Source organism: Lycium barbarum, chromosome 11 (assembly GCF_019175385.1).
Source record: "Lycium barbarum isolate Lr01 chromosome 11, ASM1917538v2, whole genome shotgun sequence".
Classification (NCBI taxonomy): domain Eukaryota; kingdom Viridiplantae; phylum Streptophyta; class Magnoliopsida; order Solanales; family Solanaceae; genus Lycium; species Lycium barbarum.
Window position 1 is genome coordinate 1,483,375 of NC_083347.1, and position 15,142 is coordinate 1,498,516.

Consider the following 15,142-nt stretch of genomic DNA (forward strand, 5'->3'; position numbering starts at 1 on the left):
TTTACTGTTCACCGGATACTGTTCATCCGCGTCTACTATTCATCCGTGTCTACTGTTCACCCGCAGAATTATTTCATGGACTCAATTTTTTTTTTCTGAGGTGTAACAGGATCTATATTTATAGCTTATATCAAAAGTTCTCATTCTTCAGAAATGGAACATAATCATCTGAACGTGCAGGCCTTAAGCATATCAAATTGTGATAGCTTAGAATTTCTTTTAAGATATTGCTACTCTAGGAGCAAATCAAGGCATACATATGATGTAGAGAATTTTTCTGTAACACATATTCAATTGTGGCCATAACAATACATAGAAAATATTGTCACTTTTCGGTGACCTTTCATTTTGCTATTAAGGGATATGAAATTAACATCATAATCCCTCTTAAAATATTGTTCTTCTGGAACCAAAGACATATAAATAGCCAAGCGAACCATTGAGCTCCCCGAGAACAAACAAATCATAAAGTGAATACCATCAAATTTGTTGAATTCTCATCCGTACATAAAAGAACAACGTGTGGGTATTATCACTTGATTATCATATAGACATGGATTATGTACTGCCATAGCTATGCTTATTATGATTACTATACTTACTTGCATAGTAATCCACATGATTCAACTTAATTGAATAAATCACTTACCTTGATGTTGTATTTAATTTGAAATAATTAAACCTGGACAGCGAAGAGGTTCTGCACCTGGTGCCAATTTTCATGTTTGGAGGTTATTGACTCAGTTGGTTAGAGCATCGTGCTGATAACGTGTTATGAAATAAAAACTATAAAGTAAATACACAGAAGAAATATGTAGAGAGAATATGTAGAGAGATATCAGATTATTTTCCTTCTGCTCTTGCAACATTGCATCTGTGCATCCTATTTATAGGAGCAACAGGACATAGGATATTTTGAGATATTTTGAGATATTTTAGGATATTTTTGGATATTTATAACTTAATGGATATCCACTATTTGGGATATTTATAACACTATTGAAGTATTGATGCAATTTATGAAACTCCCCACCTCATAATCAAAACTAATTTATGTCCAATCGATAATAAAAGTTTGAAAAAATTTCAGAGACCTTCACGTTTCGCTTCGTTTCAGTGACATTCTCACGTTTGTAATATTACAACTGTCTCTCTTATTTTAAATTTTTTATAAAAATAATTTTATTTTATTTATTATTAATAAAAAAATAATATATCTGAACTGATTTGGCTCCTAGGATCATGCTCTTTCCGCAAGCTTACTCTACCAAAATCTGCATCGGTGCTTCATCTTCTCCGGCGAAATCCATTGTCCAGCAACACATCATGCGATACTGTGATGGGTTGTTGTATATCTCAACTTCTTTCCTTTTCCCCTTCTCTTTCTCCCCTACAATAATCAAACAAAATTCAAGAAACCCCCATTTACCCTTTTCTGTCATTTTTGCTTCTACTTTTACATACAAACAAGAACAACCACATGCAATATTCCTGAGTTGGGTCTGTAGAGACCATTATTCAGCTACTACTAAGGTGGTAGAGATAAATCATACTAATCAATAATGGGTTGTTGTATTTTTCAACTGGCAGCAAAAAATGCATTTTTTCCTCCATCACTAGCTACATACCAAGTCAAGAAAAGGGATGATGGAAAGCTTGTTGCTGTTTCAACTACTTCATCTATGCCTATTTGTGGTGCTGCAGATGCCCAAATCTTAATGTGCTTTTGGTTGACACTAAAAGGGGAAACAAGATTGTAGCTTTTTACTTGAAAAATCAATATGCTAAGCTTACTGTTTTTTACTCTCATTGAATGAGTTCTCTGCCCTCGAAGAACAGGTACTATAATATTCCTTTATTTACTGGTTGTGCCAAGAAATAGCTTCAGACGTAGATTATGCAAATTGTGCTCCTTATCGAATAATCGCAACTGAAAATTCACATTTTCTCTCGGATGCCAGCACTTTATGTTTATACAAAATTAGTGCCTTTTGATCTACTTTACCTGATTTAGAAAATAAAAGTGCATGATCTTAGGGAGGGCAAATCAGTCTAAATATATTATTTTTTTATTAGTAATAAATAAAATAAAATAGTTGTTACAAAAAAATTAAAATAGGGGAGGTAGCCGTAATATTGCAAACATGAGGGAGGTCACTTAAATGAAGTGAAATGTGAGGGGAGGTCTCTGAAATTTTCCCTAAAAATTTTACACAATTAATATTGAAGCAAGACGGTAAATTCAAAATCAATCTTTATAAAAGTCTTTGCTGTAAATTATATATAAAAAAAGTGTACAATTAGTTTAATAACCACTATTTAAAATATAATAAAAATTTATAGAATATCTAAATTTTAATTTCAAAATTAAATTTTAGATAAGGTGTCAAGTTACATGGGCTATTGTAGTTAGTTTGAAGTTAGAATCGGACAAGCCTACCTTTTTTTTGGTAATTAAATGATTTTATTAATCACCAAGGGTATAATTACAAAACTACAGCAGATGCATCTCAGACATGTTGTCTTATTAGGAATCTCTCTAGTAAACTCTATACAAGTAATCTCAGCAACACATTTATCTCTCTATGGAACTCTTCTAGGCCAGTAGCACCCTCTATTGGGGTCGATTTACCCAGAAGCTCCAGTATATAACCTGTATACAAACAAAAACCTATACTACTCTAACTGAACTCAGTCAAAATGTTAACTTCTGCATCAGTTTACTGGTTCCCGCTTTAGCTCTTATATTGTAGGTACAGGCTATAAGCCTTCCTATGGTGTCTATACTCCTACTTTGTTTCTCAAAGATACGTAAGTTTCTCTCAGTCCATATCCCATGAATGACTTCTGCACACACACCATTTTGAACATAGCTGCAGCTTGTGTTTTTCCCTTAGCATGGTGAAGCATCCATTGAAAATGTTGGTCCCAAGAGGTAGCCCTGTATGGCTGCCTTTGCATCCATATTAACAATCGTCCCAAACACCTTAAGTGAAAGCACATTCAGCAAACAAATGATTTTTGTTTTTCAGGCTTCATCTTGCACAATACACATGTTATATCCACTTGCATACCCCATTTAGCTAGCGTATCACCTTGTGCATTCTGTCATGGAAGTGAAACCACATAGTGAACGCTGCCTTAGGCCTAGCCTCATTTTCTAATAGAACACATTTCCAGGGGACTCTAGCATGTTGTCCCATCAGCTTGAGATAGATTTGTCTGATCAGGCTCGTAGAAGCCTGCCACACCAATTGACTTTGATCCACTACTGCTCTAGCCTCTATAATCTTGCTCAGCATCCAAGAGGATTGTTTTGGTATAGCCATAGTATCCAGTGGTTGCCTTTTTATGTAGAAAGCATGTACCTTCAAACCTAATATTTAAACTTTTTTTTTTGGTGCGGATTGCCCTTCAAACACACTAGTCTTTACTTTTTGCCCCTCAAATTGCTAGTCTTTAATTTTTGTCCTCCGCTTAAAAAGTGGCTGAAAATATCTCGAGGTTCTAGGTTCAACTCCCGCTCAGTAAAAAAAAATAAAAAATCGCAAGACAAGGTTTTCACGAAACCTCTGCCTTAAGGCCTAACATTTGCCCCAAAATTAGGCCTATTTGGGCAAAAGCTAGGCCTTAACGTAGAAGTTTGGCTTAAGGCCTAATTTGGGGCAGAAGTTTGCCTTAAGGCCTAGCTTTTCCCCAAATAGGCCTAATTTTGCTACGAAACTCTGTCTTGCGATTTTTTTTTTTTACTGAGCCGGCATTCGAACCCAGAACCTCGGGGTTTTAGGCTAAGGTAAAAAATGAAAGATCAATAATTTGAGGGGCATAAATTGAAGACCACCCCCGAATAAGTACAATCGTGCAAATTGTCCATATTTGAACTTCGAATAACAGTTCAAACTTCAGACCTTTAATTTTGCCAGTTCACAAATTCAAACCTCCGGCTGAAGTTAAAAAACTTAAAGCCCAAAGATTTGAAGTTGGAATTAACCAAGCCTAAATTCAAACTTCAGGTCTAAAATTTGCCGTCATTTAGTTTGGAAGTTTTATATCGAATCTAATTTTTTGAAAATATCCATTGCAAATTACTCTTTTTGTTTCAATTTATCCGAACCTTTTCAGAGTATGAGTGACAAACTTTATAACTTTGACTGTAAATTTTGACATAGGGATAAGACATAATTGCGTCCGATTAATGTTCAGAGGAATCGTTCCCTGATTGAAAACTTGGAAACAAAACTGTGTAATTGAATTTCCCACAATGTTCCAATATTTCTGATAAAAAGAAGGATGAAATCAATCCGGACCTTGTGACTTAAAAGGAAAAAAAAACTGCTTTTGCCACCTCACTTGCTGTTAATGGTGCATCTACGTGGAAGCGATCTATTCGGGTAAAAATGTTAGATGCTGGTTCTAGATTATCCCACAAAGATGATGAATGCATAGTTGTAAACATTTGTTGATAATAGTTAAAAATGTGCTCCAAAATTTGCTTGGGTTCAGTGATCCATTGGTCCGCATCATTCTTTAAAAAAAAAAAAAAACTTATTATGTCTCCTTCTATTAGTAGCCGTATGATGAAAAAATCTCGTGTTCGCATCCCTATCATTCAACCTCATAACCCTACACCGAAGATATCTTCTTCCATCTTAAGTATATTATTGTACTCTAAGATCAAGGACTGCTCTAAATTTTGGGGGAAAGTGTGGTGTGGTGAATTTTGTATTCCATTCAGTCTAGCAAGGATGCGTTTCTTCTTTTGAAAAATATCTCCAAAAACACGATTCGTCCAAGTCAAAATTGAGTTGGTAAATATAGTGGTAGCTTTTTCAAAGTCCCTATTTTCCCAACTGAAGGCGACTACATTAATAAAACCAGGATGCCTACACCAAAGTGTCTTTAGGTTAAAAGACTTATGGTAAGGGGTCGTGGATTTTGGGATCAATTCCAATAGTAATGGATTATGATCAGAAAAGGTTCTGGGGAGATGAATAACCGATGCACGAGGGAATAAATAAGCCAATCATTATTACAAAAGACCCTATCTAACCTTTCAATTATTCGGCTTCTAGTTAGTTTCCTCTTATTGGACCATGTATATTTACCACCATTGTACCCTAGATCTAACAGATGACATTTATTTATTTGCTCCCATAGGTATGAGACATGTTTCTTATTTGGTCTATTCCCACCAAATTTTTCAATCCCAATAAACACATCATTAAAATCCCCACCTATCAACCATGGTCCTGCAAAATTTCTATTTAAGGATGCTAGATTTTCCCACATTGTATATCTATTGTTTTTATCAGTACTAGCATATATAGATGTAAATAACCAAGTTTTATGTGTAGACAATACCTCGATAATAGCACTGATTTCCTGCTCCCTACGCACAAAGCTGTGAACATTCACTAAGTCGTGATCCCAAAGAACTACCAAACCCCCAGATTGACCCGTAGCAGGAACTTCAATTGATTCAGTGAATCCAAACTCATTTAATAGTTCAACATGGTTTGTCATCCTAGTTTCCAATAATGTCACCAACTCACCATGCATGGTCTATGAGTATCCATCAGGTCTCTAAAACTGGAGACCTACCAAAGAACTACCAAACCCCAAGATTGACCCGTAGCAGGAACTTCAATTGATTCAGTGAATCCAAACTCATTTAATAGTTCAACAGGGTTTGTCATCCTAGTTTCCAATAATGTCACCAACTCACCATGCATGGTCTATGAGTATCCATCAGGTCTCTAAAACTAGCGCGAAAATTATCAATGTTCCTTCCCCTGATGATCCAAATAAAAACATTAGTGGCTTGATTCATTGCTGGGGGTGGTGGTGGATGAATTCCATTCTCCATTATCCCACTTGGGGTTGGAGTATTATATATTCCTGAGCTTGGGAACTAAGATCATGACCTTTTCCCCCACTGTGGGATCTTGTGGGGGACGCATATCTAAAGTGTTGCTGATCAATTGGGTGGACACTCCAGGATCTACTTTTGATCCTGTATGTTGCTGAATATGAATATTTTGAGACCGTCCAGTGGAGAGGTTTCCATTATTGGTTCTTCCATAGGGATGATAGGTCCCTCCAGTATTTCCATGGGTTTCTCTCATGGTAGGGGAATTTCTGGAGCGTTTGGGGTTGGAGGGGGAATTGGGTTCACTGGAGGAGCAAGTGGTTGGTTGGTTTGAGGGGTTTTGTTGGCCGTGGGATCCCAAGGAATAGGATTCATGCTTGTTAGTGCTGTAGGTGGGAAGAATGGCAAGTCTGTTGCCATGTTCTGGGTTTGTATGGGCAGAAGGTTCCAATTTCCCCTCATGGTTTCCACAAAGTTCGAGTTCATCGCAGGGGCTATGGGGTGGAGAATATTGTTGAGCCAAACATGGTTGAAGTAATTGCTCATTGCATATTTCAGACTCTCTGATATTAGTTGCGCTAGATAATGGGGGTTCTACAGTACCATTATTGTTTCCCTGCCCTCCACTATCATAGTAATATTGACTGCATGGCCTGGTAGACCCAGCTCCAACCATGTGACTGGTTCGTGCTGGAGGTGGAAGGGGTTGGACATAGTACACAGGTGGTTGTGGAAGGTGAGGGGGTAGTGGTGGTTGATTTGCCATTGGGTTTCTGAGTTGACGATGAACCTGTAATAGTCTGTATCGTCTCCTTGTTGAGATGAGAATTCTGGGCATGGTGAGAAGTATTTATGTTTGATGAGGACTTTTTAAGTGTTGGGGTGTTGGCATTAAGATTTGAAGAAGCAGAGGTAGTATCTAAAGTAATTATGGGCAAATCAGTTAGCATGTCTTTTGTATGGGGTAGCGTCTGATTTATAGTCATTGAGTGAGATGAGTGATGAGTGTTAATATGACCATCTAAGTTATCCCAATTATTGATGTTGGTCATTAGCAGTAATAAGGCTATCGCATTTGTTGGTCATATAAAGTGTATGTATATCCAAATTTCTATTGGGATTTGTTGGATTAATTACCGTATTATCTCCTGTAATAGATTCAGAGATATGCATGGCTTGCGAGGTGTCTGTTTCTAAGCCATCCATGTTGTTGGTATATGTGTCTAATTGGGGGCACAGCTTATTATCTAAAACCAATAGCTCATTATCAAGCGTAGAAAAAGGGTTAGAAAGTGGTAACTGATTTTCCACTGAAGTTTTAGTAGGAGTAACCGTAGTTGTTTTAGTTGAATGATACTCATTATTAGTAGGTGGTTTTTTATTTTTATACTTGAAGAATTGTGTATCTAAATACGTACCTGTGTTGGAATCAAATATTTTTGCAGTGATACCTGTCTCCTTGTCATTGGTTGTTTTTGAAGAGTAAGTCCTGGTAGAACTTTGCAGCGATTTTGAAGGAAAGTCAACTATCTTCCATTCCACTTTGTCTTGCTCTTAAGTTCTGCTTGATGTAAGCCATCTCCTTCAGTCCCAACCGAGTCTTTTTTTACCGAACATTGACTCGTAGGATGACCCAAAAAACCACGGTTAGTGCAAAGTAATTTCTCCCCTTCATACAAGATATGTTGTCGATGGGATCCAATATATATGAGACTTGATTGCTTTGTTCATCGGTAACTCAACACATTGTCTTGCATATCTACCACGGAGGGTAGCAGGAGTACAAGCATCGATCCTCAATAATTTACTGATTTTGCCTCCAATTTTTTGTAAGATAATCGCATCATAAAACACTGTGGGTAACTGGGGCAAAAGTACCCATACCGATGTATACTGTTGTTCTTAGAAAATCATTCATAATGACAGTGGATTCAAGAATTGGTTTCTTTTTGTCTAACTCCTATTTTTTTTTAAATGAAATTTATCACGAACCAATAATATACTCTTTTCTTTTTTCTCTCAAGCATGCATCCAAAAATTCAGTATCATTTCTAGTAAAGTTCTAAAAGCTGAACTTTTACAGTATATCATGTGCAAGGTTTATTATCAACAAATGAATTAAAGAAGCCATTTAAAAAAAAAACAAAAAAAAGGAAAAGGGATGAACAGAATATAACAACCAAAATAAAAAAGTTAACATGTGGATGTGATGGCCATTTATCTTAGTAATCCAACTACCCATAAAATTTCTTATAGAAGGAGAATTTGAAGAAAAAAGAAGGCAACATTGATTTTTAAATATCCAATTACAATAAATTTTGAAGGCGATCCACGTTGATGTTGATGTTGAACCAAACCACAGTTTGTGAAGAATTCAAAGAGCAGAATAAGTTGATCCATTTTCTTATTTTATTTTATATTTCTTTATTTATTGTGTAGACATTTATATATTGATTTATATCCTTTGTTCAAGTAGTACAGTCTACTATTGTTTAAAATTGGATAAGAAAATAAATGACTTGTTGATTCCACAGGCTACTTCTACCTCACCTTGAAAAGGTGTCTGACTCTTATTTCATTGGCTTCTCAATCCTTCTTTTATTTAATTTTCCCTTCTTTTTTTTTTTCTCCCCACAAGATTAAAGAGATTTTCCTATTATTATTTTTACTAGTTTTGTAATCAAATCCTAAGATCCATTTGGCCATTTATGTAATAGACTAGTGCTGCTATAAATAGTGACATTTAGAGATATTTTCATTAGTTCGCTTTTGGATGAGGAAGGGTTTTACTCCTTTGGTGTGTGTTTTAGGGATTTGTCCCATGCATCTGTTAGGAACTTCTTTGGATTCATTGATTTATGCATTCCATGTATGAGTTCTTTCTTTTTTTCCTCGGTTTTTGCTTTTTTTTTTTTTTTTTTTTTTTTTTTTTTTTTTTTTTTGTGTGTGTAATTTTCTGATTCAGAAAATTAGTGCAATAAACGAGATAACAAGCAATTAGAAGGAATGATGGATAATTCTATAACTAAAATAGCAATTAATCATAGAATGAATCTAAGTAAGAAGAGGAAGAACTCATACATCGATTTACCTAATTATCCAGAAGCTAGCTAATGGGACATAATGAAAATGTCCCATAAGTGTCATTCTTTTTTGAAGAAGATGTGATTGGTATGGAGTAAGATATTTTGTAAAATATACGTTCTCTAGTGAAATTAGTTTTTAATGTTTAATTGCTTTAACTTGATGAAGCGGTACATGTTATCTTAAAGGAAAGTAAAATAGGAAAGTAAAATATTTACATTATATGATTATTAGAAAATCGCTAATTTCTAACGAATTCGTTGAAATTTGACTCGTTGGTGACATTTCCAACGAGTTCTTTATAAAGAATATGAATTACGTCGCGCGGTGAACACATATCATTTTCCTCTATAACTATCTTTAACTTTCGCTCCATATAACTTGTTTTGGATAAACTATTAGTACCAAAAAACTATCACAAAAACACGACCCACACACGACAATCGACATACCCTTTTGGCTTCTCCCATTCTACTATTATTATTAGTTTAAGTTAATTTCCTACTTTATTATGCAACGAACCACCAAAAAGTGATCTAGAAAATATTTTTCTACGATAAAACATTTTCCCATAAGATATTTTCCATGATAAACAATTTACATCACCCCTGAAGGCAGAAGCACACACTAAATGTCAGTATGTCACAATGAAAATAGCTATCTGCTTTTAACATCCAGCCTAGCTAGTTTTGGTTTGTGAAAGTTCCATCGTATTTCATCAGATTCCTGAATTAGGAAAAGGTACAAGGTAAAAACAAAAATCATTAAATCCTCTATTGGAGACATATGTAAATACATAGTTTTTAGATTGATTTGTTACAAAATAAAATCTACTTAAGAAGGGATATTTTGACTAATTAGCCTAGAATTAGTGGAAGGTACGTACTAACTAAGATGCTATGGAAGAAGTTCTCCTTCGTCAACTAACGCTGAGACCATATTAATGATTATCATAGGTCGAATAGAGGTGAAAGACTAAGTTGTGCACTCAAAATGCTTTTAAAGTTCAAATGGATTACTAACTTAAATGATAAAAATATCGAAAGGATTTAAAAATGCTCCTAACGAATTAAAAATGGTTTCAAATTGCCTTCCAATTCCACCGATTGAACCTTAATTGCTGGGGTCTTTAAAAAATAGATTTGCGCTTATGGGTTGGATTGTGAATGACTCGGGTCTAGTCACATGTGGACCAATAAAATAATAATTCCACATATTTAACTAAAAAGCTCATATATTCCTCACGTTAAAAGAGGAGCAATTTTAAACTTCAATTTAACAGTAAGGGCAATTAAGATCCAATAGGTGAAAAGAAAACAATTTTAAATCATTTCCAATACATTAGGGACATTTTTTGCAATATTGGTTTTTTATTACTCGTATAAGAAAATTTAGTCTTCACATTATTTAATACATTTATTTGTTACCTGCTTAATTAGTTATGGGGGATTATTTTGTACATACATTATACATACGAGTCCGACACTTTTGTAACCCAAAAAAAAAATTGGAACCAAACTAACCCATTAAAAAAAAAAAAAGAACCAAACTAGGCTTCACGCACAGATTCTGTGCGTGAAACCCTTGCCTAAAAACCCGACCCAACCTTTATTCTTTCTCTTCTCTTTATCAAAAATTAAGGTTTTTTGCGTACTTTGACCGAAGATTAGTCACGTTTCAAAACACCGGAATATAAATATTTTATATAGAAATTAATATATTTTTTAGTGTGAAATAATATCGGTTCATTACATTAAGTATACATATACATTTTGATTGTCGTTTTAGGGGTTGTAAAGTGCTCCGAAGTACGTTTGAAAACTTGTTATATTTAGGTTTAAGTATCATATTTTATAGGGTGCGGATTCTTTTATGTCTTTTTTATTTTGTTATTGTATTGTGTAATCCTCACTTTTTGAATGTGCAAAAATAAATATAATATTTAAAAATAATTCATCCAATACGTGAGGTTCATAATAATTGAAAAATATTTCATTCAATTAGCAACGAAATACATCATTAAATTACAATAGACTTAAAAAAAAATCAAGTTCTAGACACTCTTCTACTTCCAGATGTGCTGCCACCACGAGAGCTTTTGTCACGACCCAGCCCCGTGGGCCGCGACTGGTGCCCTAATTGGACACCCAAACCCATTCGCTTACCAAATCAACATATCAAAAATTTATTCAAATTTAGCATACGTCTTTTGAACAGATACTGAAAACAGATATCATCTTAAGCGGTCACCCGTACCGAAATATCATATCAAAAACCGGTAGGCTGGCGGAATATACATCGCCCGAATACACATACATTTACAAACATAAGGGCCGTTTTGGCCATAATAGCAAATGGGGCCGCTTAAGGCACAAATCACAAACATAATCGAACAAACGTGACCCATGACCCACATATATGACTACAGGCCTTTACAAACCATAACAGAAACATATGACGGAACAGGGCCCCGCCGTACCCAAATAGCCATATATACAGAACATGTATAACAGAAGATATGTACCAAAAATATGAGCTCCGGATCAAAAGGAGTACTCCAAATAGCAGAATAAGTATCCTACACTGGCGGGTCACCTGAACGAACGTCTGTACCTGCGGGCATGAAACGCAGCCCCCGAAGAAAGGGGGTCAGTACGAAATATGTACTGAGTATGTAAAGCATGAAGTACAGTAATCCGAATCATAACTGAAGTGAGAAGTACAGAAAATGGATACAGAATTAGTATATCGAAACCTGTGCTGAAAATATAATTAATGCAAATAAAATCATGCATAAGGCTCAGGAATGTGGTCACCACTCCGACGCTGGTGCCACAACACAGCATAACTCCAGAAGGTTTCAAATCTCTGTACAACCCCGTACATAACACATCATCACAACAAATCATAAGCCATATCACAGCATAACTCCATAAACGGAACCCGGCCCTATGGCGAGGTCTCGGGAACCGTAACACAGCATACTGCCGAATATATCATAGTGCGCACGATCACAAAACCGGCCCGGGATCCGGCGAACGATGTAATAGTAGTATGCACGAGCGGAGTAGTGCGGAAATCATATGCATATAAGTAAATAAATTCTGAGACTCGATAAATAAATATGTATATACCGATATCAGGAAGCTCAAAAACAGGTATCGGGTCAATCGGAATTAGGATACAAAAATTACGAGCTTTTGAAGTTCGGAACCTTCTGAAAATATTCCACAAGCCATATTTAGAAATTCAAGTAGCAAACATATTAGGTAGCTTTCAAATATCATTATGGATCAAACCAAATGGAGACTTTGGAACCATATATATGTACCAAAATATTTATCAAAGACTTACGTCATATCAATTTTCTTTCAAACACATTCGGAAATATACCAACGAGGACTTTCGAACATCATATATACATATCAAACCGCATGGAATACTTACGGAAATCAAAGACATCGGCCATCCTAGTGGCGCTAAGAATAGAATTTTCTTTAGAAGCATACGTATACATTATTTGTTCATTCCATAAAGGTCATGCCAAAAGAAGGGAAGGTAAACTCTGCATACCTCAATTCCTTCATGGGCTAACGAGAGTGCCACGAGTCCCAGATGACCCAACGAACATTAATCTACACCATATAAATCTTTTACGTCACAATCGAACCGAAATTTCAAGAATTGGGTCACTACTACATTTCACCGAATGTCTACTGGGCTTAAAGCTTAACTACGTTCAACAGTGATCTTTCAACACTTAATACCCATTATGCTTTCCAACATAAGATACCATTTTTAGATATATAGCAATCTGTTTCATCATCTAGGAGCCAAACAATTTACTCCAACCCATAACTCAGCAGTTCAAATTATTTCTCCTTTTAAGAACCCAAATCATTAATACCCATTGCAATAGCTGGTATAAAACTCAAATCAAATATTTCAAATACTTATCCATAATCATATTTGAGAGTAGGGTAGAGAATTTACTTCTTGGGGTTCCAACACTAAGATTAAACTTTGAAACTAACTCTTGAAGATTTCTTCTGGTTGTTGTCATTCCTTGAGGTTGTTCCCACGGATAGCCCTCCTATTTTTCACGTCACCACGAGCTTGGAAATAATAAGAGTAGCTGCTGCGTTATTTCATAGAAAATGGCCAAAACAGAGGGCCGTTCTCCTTCTAAGAAGGACAAAATGAGGCTTGGATACATCTTTGTGTTCACTGAAATGGTCTATTTTCCTCTATGTATAGCCCATGTTTATCTCTATGTATATATGTGCCTTTGGGCAACCACTTAATTGCTGGCACCACTTGAAGAGTGCACAGCTAAATTACTTCCAAGTGTACAAAGTTTGGCCTTTTTAAATGATTAAAACATTAACCTTGTCCCTTTTCCTTTATGCCACCGTTTATATACTTTGAGCCAATGACCACTTTCACCAATATTCCTCATTCTTGGATTTATTAATCAATACTTGTGTAATATTAAATCATACACGAATGCTACAAAATTTGTAATTAAAAATTCTAAAATGTGATTGACATCTCCCCATTTGATCGGTTACACACATAATTGATTTCTTGATCTCAATTCACTTTAATCACAATTTTTTTTAATACACTTCATATAATCATTGCCATGATTATGTGACATAGCACTAGTCCATAGTCCCTTTTGATACACATAAAATATTATTTTCAGTCACCGTGGTCACACTTGTTAAGTCCTAAATTATTTTGGGACCTCAAACTCTTTGTACACCGAGCTCTCGATTTTCATCCTTAAATATCATCGAATTCTCCGGGCTCGAGTAATTTTGCTCATATTGGACGATTAAATTTTTCCATTCCAACAATACGGGATATTATAGCTAGGACCGTATTTCGTCAAATAAGTTTCGAACCTCGACAAAATTTATTTTCTTAGATTTGTTTAACTTCATAACGCATTTGTGCCATTACTCTAACCACCTATAAGCTTGGGGAATAACCTCGTTTCCATTACTAATTTTATTTAACTCGCACGCTTTCCATTGCATGAAAACACGAGATGTAACAACCCGTAATAAAATTTAATAACGGTGTTGTATATATGTTCATTGAATAACGTTGCTGCAAAGGTTACGAAAAATTTCTAAGCTAGATGAAGCTCTATAGGTTGCTATTCACGTTTGTATCAAGAAAAATCATTTAAAAAAATGAAACATCAAATGTCATAAGTACTTAATGGACCGTGGGGTCTATTCTTTTATCTAGGAATTGTGAATTGGACACCTCCTAAGAGTAAGAAAACAGATCACTTAATATATAAAGGTGACTCATGTCCTCACTTTTCTATAGATTATCCACGTGTAAAGCTTGTCTCCATTAATTATCTAGTAACATTACTTTCCTCCTGTTTCTTGTTCCCCTACACCCTAAAAAATTTAACTAATTACACACATAATTAATTCTTGGTCTCAATTTACTTAAATAATGAATCACTTCTAACACACTTCGTATACTCATTATCATGATCTCGTAATATAATACTAGTCCATAGCCTCTTTTGTCATACACAATACTTTCCAGTCACCGTCGTCATACTTCAGAGTCTTAAATCATTTCGGGACTCCGCATTTTTATACAGCGAGCCCTTTATTTGTATACTTTAATATGACAAAATTATCCAAAGATCGGGTCTACTTAAATATGTCGAGCAGTTCGAGCTATAGCTCGAAACTCGAGGTATTACATTGATGAAACTTGCCCTCCTTCGCTTAACCTCTAACCTTCATGACACTTACTTACTTATAATCTCAAAAGTAATCTTGTCTTGAACTCATATCAATTAACTTACAACAAATCCAACGTACAAAAGTACGGGATGTAACATCCTTCCCCCCTTTAGAACATTCGTCCTCGAATGTTAAACTAGTCCCATAGGGTCTTACGAAAATTTCGGGGGAATCTCTTTTATTGCTATCACATGTAGTCTCTTTCTTAGCATACCAATATTCTTGTACAACTTGTATAAAATATATCCAATCTTAGTCGTAGTCTTTCCTTCTCTTGGTTCATTCTGCTTTTCATATCTCATCCTCCTTTTATTTCTAGAAAAATTTTGACAGAGTTTCCTTTGTATTTCTTACTATCCCAAAACCTGCACGCAGGAAATACCAACAATGCCTCACAGGGCCAACA

General features: G+C 35.4%; 1 long non-coding RNA gene across 1 annotated transcript; it reads right to left on the reverse strand.

Annotated features, from left to right (window-relative positions):
• Positions 1-11,021: 11,021 nt before the first annotated feature.
• On the reverse strand, positions 11,022-13,895 carry LOC132617628 (uncharacterized). Its single transcript, XR_009573802.1, has 3 exons — positions 12,947-13,895; positions 12,527-12,588; positions 11,022-11,566 (listed from the first exon to the last, which is right to left on the reverse strand). It is a non-coding gene; the product is annotated as an uncharacterized LOC132617628 (long non-coding RNA).
• Positions 13,896-15,142: the final 1,247 nt, after the last annotated feature.